An 18,010-nucleotide genomic window follows, 5' to 3' on the forward strand; every position below is an offset into this window, starting at 1 on the left:
ATATGATTTCAATTTTCTTGAATTTGTTGAGGGTTGTTTTGTATCCTATCATGTGGTCTATCTTTGAAAATATTCCATGTGGATTTGAAAAGAATGTATATTTTGTTTCTTAGGGATGAAAGGTTCTATATATCAGTTAAGTCCATTTGATCTAATGCATCATTCAGTATCACAATGTCCTTGATGGTATTTTGTTTGGAAGATCTATCCGTTGTTGACAGTGGGGTGTTAAAATTTGCTACTATAATTGTATCACTGTCTATATTTTTCTTGAAGTCTTCCAATATTTTTCTTATATATTTGGGTGCTCCAATGTTGGGTGCCTATATGTTTACAATATTTATGTCTTCTTGGTGAATTCTTGCCTTGAGTATTATGAAGTGCCCTTCTGTGTCTGTTTTTATGGCCTTTGTTTTGAAGTATATTTTGTCTGGTATAAATGTCGATACCATGGCTTTTTTTCCCTGTTTGCTTGGAATATTTTTTTCCAAACCTTCCTTTCAGTCTCTATAGGTCTCTTGTTCTAAGGTGGGTCTCATGTAGGCAGCATCTGTGGGGGTCACGTTTTCTTATCCATTCAGCTACCCTCTGTCTTTTGATTGGAGCATTTAATCCATTTACATTTAAGGTTATTATTGATATACATTTATCCATTTCCATTTTACCAGCTTTGTACCCGTGTTCCTCTCCCTCTCTCTCTCTCTCTCTCACACACACACACACACACTCTCTCTCTCTCTCTCTCTCTTTTCTTAAAATGGACCCTTTAGGAACCCTTGCAGTGCTGGTTTGGTGGAGGTGTATTCTTTTTTTCTTTCTTTTTAAAAAATTTTATTTTAATTATTGTTCAAGTACAATTTTCTATCTTTTACTCCCACCCCTCCCAATTGGTGGAGGTGTATTCTTTGAGGCCTCTTTTGTCTGGGAAATTCCTTGTTTCAGCTTCCATTTTAATTGAGAGTTTTGCTGGGTAGTCTTGTTTGCAGGCCTTTGCTTTTCATTACTTGGAATATTTATTGCCATTCCCTTCTGGCTTATAGTGTTTCCATTGAGAAGCCAGCTGCTAGTCTTATCGGGGCTCCCTTGTATGTTACTTCCTGTTTCTCCCTTGCTGCCTTTACAATTCTCTTTGTTTTGGAATTTTGCCATTTTAATTATGATGTGTCTTGCAGTGGGCCTCTTTGGGTTCCTCTTGATTGGGACCTTTTCTGCTTCCTGGACTTATGTGATCTTTTCTCTCATCAAATTGGGGAAGTTTTCCATTATTACTTTTTCAAACAGGTTCTTCTTCTCCTTCTGATATCTCTGTAACATGGATATTATTATGTTTCATGCTGTCTTGCAGTTCCCTTAACCCCATTTCACTCTTTTGAGTCTTTTTTTTCTTTTCTTGCTCTTTTTGGGAGTTTTTTTTTTCTACCTTCTCCTCTATCTCACTGATTTGATCCTCTGCTTCATCTAGCCTGCTTTTGATTGTTTCTACTGTGTTCTTGAATTCAGAAATTGTATTCTTTATTTCCCCCGGCTCTTATTGATTGTTTCTATGTCCTTTTCCATGCTGATATAGTTTGCAGTAAGTTCTTTGTAGCTTCCCTGTAGTTTTTGGTAATTCTCACTGAGCTCATTGAGCTTCTTTATAACCATTATTTTGAACTCAATATCTGATAGTTGACTTGCCTCTATTTCATTCAGCACTCTTTCTGAGGACACCTCTATTTCATTCAGCACTCTTTTTTGATTGGGGAGTTGTTTCTTTGTCTTCCCATTATTTGTGAGACTCTGCTTGTTTGCTTCTGCTTCTTAAAATGATCTGTTTTGACTCCCTGATGTTGTGGTGTGATCTTCTAGGGTAAGAGACCTGTGAGATTCAGTGGTGCAGTCTCCTTGATCTCCTGAACTAGATGCTCTTGGGATGCCCTTTATGCCATTTATGTTGGCTTTCTGGATAAAATTAGGTTTGGATGTTAGGTCGTTCTTGATGAGTCCTTCCCTCTAGCTGGTTGACTGAGGGTTACTCCACCCACCACATCTTGTGTGCTGTTGTGCAGGTGATGCCAGAACAAAACCACAACCTGGAAACAAACCCACACCTGCAAAAATAACTCCCCCTCTGCAATCCCACTATCAACAGCAAATAACCAATATTAATAAGGGTGTAAAGAGATTAAGACTATTATAAGAAAGGAGAGTAAATATGAGATGACCTACTAAAAGAAAAATGATTTTGAGAGAGTAGAGGGAGGAGCACTAATAAGAGTTGGGAGTCAGAGCAATGTGAAGAGAGAAAGTAAAATTTACAACATGAATAAAAAAGGGAATAAAGAAGGTGGAATATTCACAAACTTGATGGACAAGAAATGAATGTTAAAAAGCTATGTAGGAAAAAACATATTGCAAATCATGGAGAAGACCACAGTGGATTTTATCTTGGTAGCCTCTAGTATTTATCACTGTTATTTCTTTTTGGATCTGTCTCTGGTGATGTCAGATGTTGTCCCCATCTGACCTTAGGCAGCCTGTTCGAGACTTCCAAGGATCTACTGTCTGTGGCTGCCTCTTTCAGTTGTTAATCTAGTGGCTCTGCACTCAGCAGTCAGGCTTAAGCACCATAGGATGGGGCAGAATCCCTCCTGGAGTCAGGACTATTGTTTCCCCTCAGGCTGCTGCTACTCAGAGGGAAGTGGTTTGCCTGAGCAGGATGACTGCTGTCATACAAGAGATGACTCAGCACTAGGATCCTGATGCTTACTCTTTCAGTTCTCTCCTCAAAGCCTCTGTCCCCAGTCTCTCCTCGGGCGTCTCTAGCCCACTCTGTTCTCTGTCTTTGCTGGAGCCCATGGTAAGTGGCTGTAAATGAAAATTTGTGCATTGGCCCTTTAAAGGGCTTTTTGCATCTGCAGTGGTTTGTCTCTGGCAAAGAACAACCTTGCCACTTTTTGCTGCTGGTTGTTGTCTGTGTACTTTTTGGGTTCTGGTGTTCTAGGCTGGGGATCCAGGCTTAGGGTTTAGACCCTACTCTTCTCAGAGGGAAGCTTAATTATCCCTCTGGTGCTGCTGCCTGTGGGCACCCAGACAGCCTTCTTGATCTCCACTGCACTCCTTACCAGTCAGATTGTGCTGAAGCTGATTCTTCTGTCTGTCTGAGGTTATAAGGCTTCTCTCTTACTATTGTTCAGTTGTTTGTTCCAGGCGATTTCTCCACAATTTAGTTGTAATTTCAGATTGGTCCTGGGAGGAGGTTAGTGTGACTTCCATTCACTCCTCTGCCATCTTGCTGAAGCCCCATATATCTTACTCTTATGTACATTAAAACATAGATTGAAAAAGAGGTATAAAAGAAAAAAATACTTGCTGAAAACACACAAACATGGGACTTCCAGCCAGCATGGAGGCATAGGCAGACACACTGTGCTTCCTTGCACAACCAAGATAGGGACAACAACAATTTAGAAACAGAATAACAACCCAAACTGACAGAAAATTGAACTGTGTGGAAGTCGGACAACCAAGGAGTTAAAATAGACATGTTCATCCAGACTGGTAGGAGGGGCGGAGTCGGGCAGCTGGGCATGGGTCATGGTGCAGAGAGCAGAGAGTGCTGGGTCTGGGCGCGTAAGGCATCTGGGGCGTGCAAGCGGCAGCTGGCAGACCTAGCGAGGCAGTGATTGTGAAGCAAGGCACTGTACACAACCCAGGATCCCAATGCTGGGAAATAGAGCCTTGGAGCACTGATTGAAAGCACCTGTGGAGGTTGAGGTGCAGAGAGAGACTCCCAGCCTCACAGGAGAGGTTGTTGGAAAGTCCCACAGGGTGCACAAGCCCACCCACATGGGAATTGGCACCAGAGGGGCCCAGTTTGCTCAGGGGAAGCAGTGGAAGGGACTGAGGTCTGTTGGAGAATGGAGCAAGTGACATTGTTCCCTCTTGGACCCCACTCCCACATACAGCGTCACAACCCAGCATCTGGGGTGCCCCACCCTGGTGAACACCTAAGGCTCCGCCCCTCATATGTAACAGGTGTGACCAGATCAAAGGAAATAAAGAAAAGATGGCTTAAACAGAAGAACAAATGAAAGCCCCACAACAAGTACTTTTAAGCGACCAAGAGATAGCCAACCTATCAGATGCACAGTTCAAAGCACTGGTGATCAGGATGCTCACAGAATTGGTTAATTTTGGTTGCAAATTAGAGGAAAAAATGAAGGCTACACTAAGCGAAATGAAGAAAAATGCACAGGGAACCAATAGTGATGGAATGAAAGCTGGGCCTCACATCAATGGAGTGGACCAGAAGGAAGAAAAAAACCATACAATCAGAAAAGAATGAAGAAACAAGAATTCAAAAATATGAGAGGCTTAGGAACCTCCAGGACATCTTTAAATGTTCCAACATCTGAATTATAGGGGTACCAGAAGGAGAAGAGGAAAAGCAACAAGTAGAAAACTTATTTGAACAAATAATAAAGGAGAACTTCCCCATTCTGTCAAAAGAAATAGACTTCCAGGAAGTCCAGAAATCTCAGAGAGTCCCAAAGAAGTTGGGCCCAAGAAGGAACACACCAAGGAACATCATAATTACATTAGCCAAGGTAAAAATAAAGGAGAGAATCCTAGAAGCAGCAAGAGAAAAGGAGATAGTCACCTACAAAGGAGTTCCCATCAGACTGTCAGCTGATTTCTCAAAAGAGACCTTATAGGCAAGAAGGGGCTGGAAAGAAGTCTTTTAGGTCATAAAAGGCAAGGATCTACATCCCAGATTGCTCTATCCAGCAAAGCTTTCATTTAGAATGGAAGGGCAGATAAAGTGCTTCTCAGATAAGGTAAAGTTGAAGGAGTTCATCATCACCAAGCCCTTATTTTTAAAGGGACTTATTTAAGAAAAAGAAGATAAAAAATATGTATAGTAAAATGACAGAAAACTCACAATTATTAACAACCACACCTAAAACAAAAACAAAAACAAGCTAAGCAAACAACTAGAACAGGAATAGATCCACAGAAATGGAGATCACATGGAAAATTAGCAACAGGGGAGTGAGGAAGAGAGAGGGGGGAAAAGGTACAGAGAATAAGTAGCATAGATGGTAGGTAGAAACTAGACAGGGAGGGCAAGAATAGTATGGGAAATGTAGAAGCTAAAGAACTTATGACCCATGGAAATGAACTAAAGGCAGGGAATGTGGGTGGGAGAGGGTGTGCAGGGTGGAGGGGAATGAAGGAGGGAATGGGACAACTGTAATAGCATAATCAGTAAAATATATTTAAAAAAGAAAATATATAAAAAACACACAAACATGAAAATAACCAACAAATCAACTGGGAGGGAAAAACTTGTAATGTGCACCACAAATTAAAGGTTGATGTTTTTACTATATAAAAAGCATTTTAACTTTGGTACAGATAATATTAATATCCCAGTAGACATATGGGCAAGAAGACAAGTCATTAAAGAGAAAATTTAAGTGGCAAAAATAATAAAATGAAAATTATTTGTCATTGATATTTTAATGTCTCACCCATCAAATTTGTCCAAAATAAAGGAAAACTAGGAATACCTGATGTTGAAAATGATGTATGTGGTGTAGTAGTCTCAATAATGGCCTCCAAAGATATCCATGTTTTAATCCCTGGAACCTTTGAATGTTACCTTATAGCACAAAAGGGATGCCACAGATGTGATTCAGTTAAGGATTCTGAGATTATTCTAGATTATCTAGGTGGGTCTTAAATATAATTACAAGTGTCCTTATAAGGGAGATGTGTCTGCAGAAGAGTAGTAGGAGATGTGATGAGGGAAGCAAGAGATTGCAGTAATTTGAAAAAGGGGTCACAATTCAAAAATGTAAGTGGCCTCTAAAAGCTAGAGAAGACAAAGAATGAATTTCCCCCTAGAGCTTCCAGAAAGTACCAGCCCTGCTGACACTTTGACTTTATCCCACTGAGACGGATTTTGGTCTTCTGGCCTCCAGAACCATAACAGAATAAATCTATGTTGCTTGAAGCCTGCAAATTTATGGTAATTTGTTACAGCAGCAATAAGAAGCTGATGCATGCAGTTAAACAGCCTTTCTAATAAACTGCAAATGAGAATTTCAATAGTGTAGCTTATTTTGCAACACTTTCACAATATATAGGAAAAGCTATAAAAATGTTATATCTAGTGATTTAATAATTCTATACTGGGGATTTATTTTGATGAGACAATTTTGATAATGAAAAAGGCTGTTGCATGAAAATGTTTATCAGCATCATAACAACAACAAACTGGAAACAAATTAAATGTTCAAGAGAAAGGGAAAGATCAAATAAACTATAGGCTGAGGGTAGATTATCATTAAGCTATAAAGTATTGGGTTTGCCAAAAATTTGCATGTTTTTTTTCTATAAAATAAAAGACAGATTTTTTTCATTTTTACCAATAACTTTATTGGTTTGGATATTTTGAATTTAGCTATCTCCCACGTGGTATAACATTGGTTGTTCTCAAGTAATGTCTCAATTTGGTCACTATCAACTTCAACTGGTCTATCTGACCATGGAGCATCATCACCCAGTGAGAAATCTCCAGCACAAAACTTTGCAAACCACTTTTGACATGTTTGATCAGTCACAGCACCTTCTCCATACATGGCACAAATCATTTTTGTGTGTGTGTTTCAGTTGCATTTTTACCTTTCTTGAAATAATAAAGCATAATATGCCAAAAATGTTGCATATTTTATTAAAATGGCTACATAAAAGTTCACCAATTTTGACCTTTTTTCAAAAAGATTTTATTTGTTTATTTATTTTCAGAGTGAGGGGAGGGGAAGGAGAAAGAGAATGAGAGAAACATCAATGTGTGGTTGCCTCTCACACGCCAACACTGAGGACCTGGTCCACAACCCAGGCATGTGCCTTGACTGGGAACTGAACTGGTGACCCTTTGGTTTGCAGGCCTGTGCTCAATCCATTGAGCTACCTCAGCCAGGGCAATGAGTTTTTGTGTTTTTTTTAATGCATGCATATGACAGCTGTCATAACACCATTTAACAAAAATATTTCAAATGAAGTTAAAGACTGCTAAGCACTACCAGAACCATCTTACAGAAAAAAACCAAATGAACTTTTTGGCTAACCCAATATTATAACTATTTTGTAAAATATGGGAAATGCTATATTGTATAAATATTACATAAGAGTAAAAGTCAAGACATAAAATTATATATGTCCCATGATCTCAGCTATGTAAAAATTCATAGATTAAGACTAGAATGATATAGGCAAAAATGTTTATTGACAGTGAATGATTATTTTTATGCATTCAACTGTTGTATCATTTCAAATTTTCTATAAATTCTACTATTGTGTCTTTTCAAATTTGCTATAATGAGTGGGTACTACTTTCGCATTTGAAATCGTTACTAAAATCGAAAAATGACCCCTTTGGAAATGGAGGGCAAGGGGCCCTGGGCCTTGAGGCTGGTGTCATGGCCAAACCTTGAAGGAAGTATAAGGTCTGGAGATTGGTTTAGAGACAAGGCAGAAAGAAAGGGAAGAGGGGTGCAGGGGTCTCAAGGGCTTGGCTGGTGGCAGCGAGGGGTGAAGGGTGACCACCTGTTAAGGAGGGGAGTTTGGCTTTGGTCTAAAAGAGCTGGTTAGCAGATTTTGAGGAAAAAAAACAGTTTAAGCATTTACATGCTTCTAAATAAATCTCTTTAGAAAAAGGGGTAGAATAGGCACTGTTGGTTGCTCACCCAATATCCACTCCATTTTCCATTTTCAGGCTGAACTCCAACATTGTGCTGGTAAACTCTCCTCACCAACCCAGCTGAATCTGTGAGGTAAAGAAAGCATACCCCAGCCCCAGCTGTGGATGGGAAGGGGAAGGGGTGGTTCTGACTAGTCTAAAGCACTTAGTACAAACCCATTCTACTTCTCTCAATACATCTTTGCGGAAGCACAATTTAAGCTCCTGCAGTCACAGAGTTTATAATGCCCCACAGTCAATAAATGCTCCATAAAAGTTGATGAATGAAATAATCAACACTTGGCATTTCCCTAGCAATTGTTATTGGTCCAGAATTGGAAACATGCCCTAGCTCAATTTGATGAAGCTAAAGAGAAGAACTTTTATGGTCAAATGAAAGGTTCCCTTTGTTCTCCAGACTTTGAACAAATAAGCCTACTTTCCTGTTGCTGCTGGCTGCCATTTTGCCACCTTGAGACACTGGCCTGAGAACAAAGCCCTCAGAGACGAGGACAGAGCTGAGGGAAACTCCGAGAGATGGAGCCAGAACTTACCCTATCTCTGTACTTTCAATTATGTGAATGAAAACATTTCCTGTTTGTTTAGGGCCCTTTGCATTGGGATTCTAATGTAGAGTGCAACAAGAGTCCACATAATTGATTTTTAAAAGAATTTATTTGTTTATTTTTAGAGAGAGAGGAAGGGAAGGAGTAAGAGGGAGAGAGACATCAATGCGTGGTTGTTTCTTGCATGACTCCAACTGGGGATCTGGCCTGCAACCCAGGCATGTGCTCTGACTGGGAATCAAACCAGTGATCCTTTGGTTTACTGGCCCATGCTCAATTCACTGAGCTACACCAACCAGAATTGATTTTTAATGGAAACTTCAACAGATTTAAAATATCTAGATTTAATTACTGAGACCTGTGCTAAGCACTAAAGTTAAAGTGGTTCAATACCAAGTACATATTTTTTTCTAGAGAAGAAGCTAGCTTTTCATCAGATTGACAGGATGAGACAGACTAATATTGTTTTGGTTCTAGAAAGGGTGAAAAAATGGCTATGTAATTGGGGTAAATATGTGGCAAGTAGGAACCTACCCTTTTGGGCTAGGGTGTGCTCTAATCAGAATGAGATACTTTATGTTGCAATAACAAATAAGCCCAACAACAAAGGCTTATTTATTGCTGTGGTACACGTCTAACATGGGTGGGGCAGGGCTCTGCTCATTGTAGCTCTTGAGACCTAGGTTGATGGGGCAGTCACAGTATCAAATGTTTCTGGTCTTTTTGTTGGAAGAAAACACAGATCCCTGGGGTATGTCACACAGGTAATTAAATGCTTCCACCCAGAAGTGACATGCAGAGCCAGCTTCATGGAAATGTGATCTGGCCCTGACCATTGTGGCTCAGTTGATTGGGTGTTGTCCTGCAAAGTGAAAGATAGCTGGTTCGATTCCCAGCCAGGGCACATGCCTGGGTTGTGGGTTTGGTCCCCAGTTGGGTGTGTATGACAGGCAATCACTCAATGTTTCTCTTTCATATCGATGTTTCTCTCCCTCTCTCTCTCCCTTCCTTTCCCTCTCTCTAACAAAGAAAAAAAGAAAGAAGAAATGCAGTCAGTGCATTTGAACAAAGCCCCAAGCTCAGAACTCTATAGTTGGTTGAATGCTCTGCTATTATCATTTTGAAATTACTAATAATTTTTAACCAAGCGACCCCCTTCCCCATTTTCATTTTGCACTGGTCCCTGTAAATTAGGTAGCCAGCGCTGGTGATAAGTGTCACTTACACTATCTCATTGGCCAGAGCTGATCACATGGCCAAGCCCCTACCACAAGGGGGCAGGGAAGTGTAATTTTATTTTGTTCCAAAAAGAGAACCAGAGCACTTATTGGACAGCATGGAAGATGACCACAGTGTCTGATACTAATCTTGTTTTGTCAGGCTGAGGGAAGACTTCCTCCTGATATGCAGAGCTCTGGGTAATGAAACAACTTATTTGCAAAAGGGTCCTAGGAACTTATGTGAGAAAAAGGACAAAGATTTCAACTTCTGTTTCTGGAGATTCAAAGTTAAGGACTCTGTTGGTGTGGCCCAAACCCAGGGTCTGGGAAGAGGAAAGAGGTTTAAGAAGCAGAATTAACTAGGCTGAAGATGCTGCTCAACACGAAGACCAAGGGGTCTGTGAGGGAGAACTTGCTGTGGCCCAAAGTACATGCATGGAGCTGAGAGACCCCTGCCACAGTGGTCAGCTGTGGTGATATGATGAGTGAGCCTGGGCACTAAACCAACAGAGCTGCATCCTCAGATCTCAAATGGGGCCATCTCTGCATCTGGACCAGGGAAGTCCATCAGCTGTGGACAAAGATGCATAGGCCCAGTTTTGGACATTGACAAAAAAAATGAGAAATAATTGCTTCAGAAATTGGTGGGACTTTAATTCTCTCTCTGATTGGCATTTGGAAGCAAGAATGATCCTTCTTCAAACTGATTTACACTCCAAGGTTCTTAGAAAATTTGCAAGGGAGAACCTGTTTGGGAGAGAGAGATGTTGGACTTCTACTAATACGACTTAAATGAGTAATTAAGGCAATGTGAAAGGAGGTGCTCTGTGTCATATCCTGAGCTGGAGCAGCAGCTCATGTGGTATTGTGCAGCTGAGCCAGAGAACCGTGCTCATGCAAAGCTTTCTGAAAGAGCTCTGTCAGCTTAAGAGGAACATCTCCCCAGTCTTTGGCATAGCCTAGCTGAGTGCCAGTGAGACACAGAGCAAGTCCACTGAATTTGGCTGTAGAGCAGCTGTCATGGAGTGAGGGCAGTGCAGGTTCCTGGGGTCTGGACTCAGACAGAGGGTGGAGGCTAGGAGAAGCTGCATCTCAGAAGACCTGCTTGGAATCATGGCATGCCCTTGGGCACATGAAAGAGGACTGTGGGACCACTTCTGCTCTTCACTTGTTCACATTAAGGTCCGGGTTCCTTTGGTTTCTATAGGGAGTCTGCTGGAAGACAGAGGCATGGTAAAGAGGAAAGGATCCAGTGCCGTGAGCTTGACAAAATGAGCATTTCCCCTGCACTGGAGGCAGTTGGTGGCCTGCCTGGATTCCCTTTACTAGTAAGAAGTGCCATTTTTCCATTGCTGTGCAGCTGTTGTTTTGGCTCTTAAAGGCTCACAAGGACTACGTTCAAGAATTGCCCTCAGCTGTATGTGATCTGCCTCATCAGGGATTTTATATATCCTCTGCTGGGGAAGGGTAGCATTCATCCAACACCTGACATGAGGGTACCAAGGACTGGCCCTCTTGTCTCAAGGTGGGTCCACTCTATAGTTCCATTCATGCCCAGGGCTTTCTTAGACTCCAGCTGAGACCACATTTTGCTCAGCAATGTCCTCTGCTCTGTATGCTTCTCTCATGCCAATTCTCCTGAGAGCTCTCCTCCAATAGATAATGTGCATCCAATCTCTGTCTTGGATGCTGATTCCAGAGAGAGCACCCTTTCTCCTGTGTGCTAAGAGAAGTGTGTGGTTAAGGAAGGACAAAGGCTCCTGGGCAATGGAAAGGGGAGATGGAAGAGGGAGGTATGGTTCTTCATGGACAGAAACAAGCTCCCCAAAGACTAAAGCTGAATGTCTCTGATAAAGGTCTCTGTGCAAGTCCAAGGGGTCACAAACAACAACTCACGGTTGGAGGGGCTACAGTCAGCTCTCAAAGAAGGCATATGAGCTGGGTTCTGAGCTAGGATTGTGTCCTATGCAAGTCAGTGTGGTTTGGGAACATACCTAGTCACAGATTTTTGACTTTATACTTCTTGCCCTCCTTCCCTCTCTCTCTTTCCTGATTCTTTTTTTTTTTAATTTTTATTTTTTTATTTTTTTAATCATTGTTCAAATACAGTTTTCTCCTTTGTACTCCCAATCCAGTCCCCCCTCCCACCCTTCCCACTTCCCTCTCTTTCCTCATTCTTTCCTCACCTCTAGAACTTCCTGTCCATTTTGGGTAGCGGGGGTTCCATAAAGGGAGAAACTGCTGAGGTTATTCTTGCTCAGAGAGAGACTGGATTGGACACTGACTTTTGACCTGTGGCCTCTCACCCCAATCCAGCTACAGAAGCCACTAAAAGCAGCTGTGCTTGGAGAACCTTTCACTGGAAGTATCCTGCATGGCCTCAGTTCCTTATGGTTCTGCCCATTCCTCATTCATGTCCCTCTTCTCCGAGTCTCTCTGTCTCTGAAATCTCCTGGTCTTGTATTTTGGATTTCTGGATTCCCTTTACAAGGCTCCTGACAGCTGTCTGACCATGTCTATAGTTCTTTCCTACTTAAAATCTTTCACTGGTGTCCCATGGACCTTCTAAGGTCTTCCAATCAGCTTGAAAGACCCTACTTGATCTACCTCTCCCTGTCTCTATAGAACCCTTCCCCCATCCCACCCGACCTGTCTCACCTCCTGCCTTGGCCCTGCATATCACACAGCTATGTTTCTCACATTACTCCTCATCCATCTGTGCCCTTCCTTCTGCTGTTCCTTCCCCTAAGATTGTTTCTCTCCCTGAGCTTTGATGAGTGATCCAAGCTACTTTTTCTCTCTGAACTTTGTGTCATCCTTAGGACAGCTGCTTACATTTCTGCTTTGGGCTCTTTCTCGCCCACCTTCCCCTCCATCATTCACTATTGACTTTTAACTGGTTACAGCACCAGTGTACTGTACTTCTAGACTACACAGATAGACTATAAGCTCCTTGGGGACAGGGGCATGTCCAGGGACTTTTGGGATCTGTGGTGTCCTGCACAGTGCACAGTGCCTGGCGCAAAGCACTTAAGATACTGCACTGGGTTCATCACCCATGCCAACTTTCTTCAAGTCCCATTTTAGGAGGGGCTGGGAAAGTAAAATTCACATTTCCCAGACCCTTAAAGCTAAGCATCAAACAAGATTGAGACTGAGGCCAACTTTATGCTGCTTGCACTGGTTCTGCTGGAGAGCAGGCTTTGGCCATGGAGACACTGGGCTTTCCTGCAGTGCATTCCAGTGGCTAGTCACTAATTTCAGGGTGTTGAGAGTCAGAGCTCAGATCTCCATGTTTTGTTGGTGGTGGTCTAGAGAGTGTGGCCTTACTCTAACAAGTGGTTGCACAGGGGATCTGGGACCCCTGTCACCAATGAAGTCATGTGTCTCTTTGCAAGAGGCACAGGAAACAGCTTACCTGCTATCTAGTTCTGCTGTGCTGACTTGTGTGTCATGGCTCTTTCAACTGTCCCCCCAATTTTCTCAGTGCCTAGTTGCTTATATTAAATCTGTTTTTGCATAATATGGTTCAAGTAGTTTCCATTTTTTACAACTGATCCTTGGCTAATAGGTACACTTGCTGAACTGAAAGGTCAACTGGTTCTCATCTGATAGGTTCATCTGACCACAAGGATACTGAAGCCCAGAGAGAGAATCAAATTTCAACGGTAGAGCCGGGACTGGGACCCAGGCCTCTTGCTTGTTTATCTAGTGCTCTTTCTCCTGCACCAAAATGGCTTCTGCCTTTACTGCCCTCATCCTTCCCTGCTTTATTCTCTAAAATGAATCTCTCCCTTCAACGGGGGGATTGGACTGTTGTTTTAAATATTCATATATTATCTATAAAATATTTTAGTTTTGCTATAAACTGCTTGCTCTAGAGTTTTTTCTTAGGGTTTGCTTTAGGGAAATCCAAATAAGATTGAAGGACTCTTCCCTGTCAACAGGATGGCAAGTCCAAGGAAAGGCTACAGGCCCTGGAGAGGGTTGTTTAGGGAGCAGATTTGCAAGGGAGTTGTAGACAGAGGGTCCTTGCCAGAGTTCACTAAACTTGTCCCTGGGGATGGGCCACATGTGGAACCCATGTGCCCCACAAGGTTTGTCCCTCCAATGTTTCTGCCAACTGAGACCCTTGCTTTAGGCCTGCAAGTGGGCTCCAAAAAGTAGACTAGTTTAGTAAAGTCTCTAACGTCACATATGATGCTCTTGTTTTCATTCCATGAAAGAGGAATGAAACAGTAAGTTCTTCAGAAAATGGAATAACTACCTTGAATTTACTGTTTGAGTCCATCCAACTTATAAACTATAAGGTTTGCTATAAGGAGTTCCACATGCATTTTTCCAGGCCTAAAAACCTCTTGAAAAGTAGCACAGAATCTATGGTCTCTTTGTCCTCACAGAGCAAGGACGTGTGGTTGAGGGCCCCAGGGGACACAGAAAGATGATAGTGGCCCACAGCCTGGGCCTCCATCATCACTCAGCCCCAGGCAGTTTTCTGTTTTTTCTTTTTGTAATAATCTCCAGAGAAATGATAAGGAGTTTTAAAAATAAAAGCCAGTGGGGCAGCCTGCAGTATCTTACTCCCTGGCACCTCGTAGTTCCTATCCTTGGCTCTCAGCACACGGCAGGACACAAGGCCCAGTCCCCAGGGCCCTGTTCCCCAGCCTCCTCAGCCACCTTGGGCCTGAGACCTCTGCCCTAAGGTCCAGCCTGGCCAAGAGTGGTCAGCAGAGCAGAGGGACTCAGAATGACCCACATACTCGGAGATAAGGCCACAGTTTGTTGATTCAGAGGCTTGGTTATGCTCTAAATAAACTTTCCTGCTTCAAAAACTTTTCTTTCTACTGGAACTGAGTGTTTCCCTGTTACTCTCCCAGGGGAGAAGCTTGTGTTTTGCTTTTCATAAATTTCTTTAAACTGTTCCCACACTCACACCCACCAGATAGCAAGCTCCTTTGACCCTTCCTAGATTGGCCATGGAGGGTGGTACTTAGGCTGTGATGGAAGTCACACATTCTCTAGGAGTCCCATGGGATTCAGTGGGGGTGAGGTAGGGGAAGGGGGTTTTTGCTACAACAACCCTGTAGTGAATGCTTTTGATGACCAGGCCACAGGATCCATCCCCAGTAGCTGCAGGTGTTGGCTACTAACAGCTCACCCCTGGGACCTTCTCTGGGACACTGACTGTGGCTGATGGGATCTGCCTTGTGGAAGAAGCCTGGGAGAGTATGAACATACCTGGGGGCATTATTTAGTCAATGACTTAATGATTTGGGGACATAACAGTTCAGCCTTGTTACTTTTGGGAGGGACAACTTTGCCATGCCATTCATGCCCCAGAGCTCCACATGGGATCAGGCTGGTGGTAGAATCCAGCTAAAAACATGTCCTTTTCCAGCTCCTTTCCCTGTCCTGCCCTACATTCCTTACTCCCTTTCACCCCAAACTCCCTACTCCCCCTATTAATGCATGTACATCTGACTCCTTGTCTCAGCCTCTGCTTCTGAGAAACCTGACCCAAGACAAATCCTACATAGTATGAGCCTAAAGTCACAGAGTTTGTAAAACTGTGTAGTCAGAGCTGGATCCCTGATCTCCAAATTTATCACTTATACCAGTTCAACTTCTTCTCTCCATTTCTGGGTATGGGGCCTGAGCAATATTTCTAGTATTTGTTGCTTTCAAGCTCGCAAAATGGGAAACATTAAATAGCCATATTCCTAGCAGGATCCTAGGTACTTGCTAACTTTTTCTTCTCTCGTGACTCACAGAATCCCTGGAACAGACTCAAACCCCACTGGGTGTGAGTACTCCCTGTAGAGTTGCTGAGCAGGTCCTATGGCTTTTTGGATCCAGGAGGCTGGCAGGACTGAGGCCACCAGAGATTAGGTTTGCAGCTAGAGGGTATGTGGGGTGGGGTCTGGTCTGTTGATGTCTGCTCCCCATCTGGTGTCTATCCTGACATCCTGGGTATGAACGCAGGGGGAAAAGGCTGTTTCTGAGTTCACAGCTCACATGGCCTCATAATGTGGGGCTGGGTGCTTTACAGGTGTTAACCTGTTTAATCCTTATACCATTTCACAGATGAGGAAACTGGGGCAGAGAGGGCAGGTGCTTTGGTCACATTTGCCTAGCCAGCAAGTGGCTCAGCAGAGACTCAAGCATAGGGGCCTCTGTGTAAAGTATAGATGCCATCTTTAGTAGTTCTTCCTATCCAGTCCTTTGTGGAGGGCCCAGGACACATGCCCTGCTGCCCTCGCTCTGAGGAATTGCTGATCAGGGCAAGGCTCTGAACATCCAGGGGGGACTGGGCTGCATGTTTCCCAGACATGCCTCTGGGAAGTGCTGCCCTTTGATCTGGGGAGGTGGGTCCCCTGACCTTGTTCAGTGTTTTAGAGCAGAGCTTCTCAAACTATTTGTGGCAAAGGACCAGGTTTTGAATTTTCCAATCTGCTGTAGGTCAATGTTTTTGTAAAATAAAATGCAGATGAATTACTGGAAAAATAAAATATAAAAAAAAAGCACAGCATAAAGGCTGAATGTTTTTTATTAGATTCAAAAGACATAAAATTAGGTGGTCAAATTGCTATAAAGTTCCTAGATGCTCACTCAGTTTCTGTGCTAACTTTGTCATGGGCCCATGACAAATGGCTCTTGGGCTGACGCTGCTTTGTGGATCTCATTTGGAACATATCTGCCCTAGGAAACCTTTCCATTCCTCACCTGCATTGTGCCACAGAAGCCTGCCCACCAGGACTTTCCATAGTGTTACTTGTCTTACCCCCAGGCCATACTCAGGGGAAGCAGGACCTCGAATTTGCCTCTTGAAGTGGCCTTAGCCCACTTCTGTGCCCTGTGAGGGCATCTTCTTTGGGTCTGTCCTCCCAAGGTTAGTCCATGCCATAAGTCAGCATCTCTAAGGAAGGGTGGAGGTGATCATGGACAGAGCTTGAATTTGGAGGTTCTGTCATCCACATGTGTGCATGCGAGGCTCCACATGGTACAGGGTGTTGTGAGAAGGGTGTGGGATGCCAGTGGGGGCCTCCCTTTGTACTCTTGTTTCCAAATGTTAGGGGTAGACCTGCCTCTGGGTTTACAGTGTTTCCTGCTAGGCTGTGACTGATGGATAGCACAGAACTGGGGGCCGAGAACCTGGGCCTCATCCCCACACTGTGGCAACCTACCCCTTGTGGCAGCTGCTGGCTAGTCCTTACAGCCAGCCACATCCCCGTTTCTCTGAGCTCTCACAGAGCCTCATTCCCTCTCATGCAGCACTTGGCTGAGACTCTTTGGTGCTCCTGATCGCTGTCTTGTGTGCTCTCTCAGGGGCTCACCCAGCAGTTATCTGAGGCTTCTAGAGGTGAGGACAACTTCTCCTACATCCTTCTTGCTCTGGAACAAGCCTGGGGTCACACGCACAACCTGTGGAAGTTCTTCAGTCTCTCTGACTCTGGTTTTGAACTGAAACCCCCAAGCATCCCAGGATCTGAGGTTTTTGGTGTGTGTCCACTTCTACAGGATGGATGCTCCCTGAAGGTGGAGACCACAGGGTCCACCTTGGCAAGGCCCACTACTTCATTTATCAGTAATTCCAGCTGGGTTTTCAGTTCCACATATAGTTGAAGTTGACCTTCTGGAGCCCATACACACATGCATACATACAATTTATATATACTTAGCCACACATATTTATACACACACACTCATGCTCACTCACTCACAAATTCACATATACTTTTGTGTGCCCAGTTGTATAACATGTGTATAACCATAGGTGTTTCTGCGTTACCTCCATCTGGTCCTGATGGAGCTCAGCAGATGGAAACATCAGGGTTCCCAGATGCTATCTTGCCACCTGAGAGGCTGAACTACTGCTGTAATTTCCAGCATCTGTTTGCTGGCTTTTTTGATAATATGAGCTGTTCATTTCTCAGGGCTATAAGCTGTATCAGACATCCTGGCCTTTTGGGGACAGTGACAGGTAAGTGAACACTGGGGCATGGCTTGTGTACTCTCAAGAGTAGGCCGGCAGCCTGGGACATCTTTGAGGTTGGGAACTGGAGGGATCCTCGAAGGTTGTGACCTTTGAACCTCAGCATGATTTTCCACATGTCCATGCCAGCTTGAGCAAGCATAGAGCATCAGGGCAACCCCTGGGCCAGCCAGCAAGGGAGATCTGAAATACTCCACGATTGACCTCCTGAGGCAGCAACCAAGACTTTCCTCAGATTCTTTGAAAAAGATCAAATTGGTAATGAATGTGAAAGTACTTTGCAAACTGTAAAATGCTGAGCATTGTGAGAGGATATGTTCATTTTTAAGACCACAGTGGGAGATTTCCTGTCTTCTCAGCAAGTAGCAGTTGTGTGTTCTGCCTGGGCCCTTTACAGACCAGGCCAGCCAGGGGCATCTCTTGGACAGTCAGCAAGATGCTGGGTGCTCATCCTGAGGCTTGGCTGTGTGTGGTCTACAAGGAAAACAAGAGCCACAGGACT

The sequence above is a fragment of the Phyllostomus hastatus genome, unplaced genomic scaffold (genome assembly GCF_019186645.2).
Source record: "Phyllostomus hastatus isolate PE091 unplaced genomic scaffold, TTU_PhHast_1.1 phas_contig_17, whole genome shotgun sequence".
NCBI classification, from domain to species: Eukaryota; Metazoa; Chordata; class Mammalia; order Chiroptera; family Phyllostomidae; genus Phyllostomus; species Phyllostomus hastatus.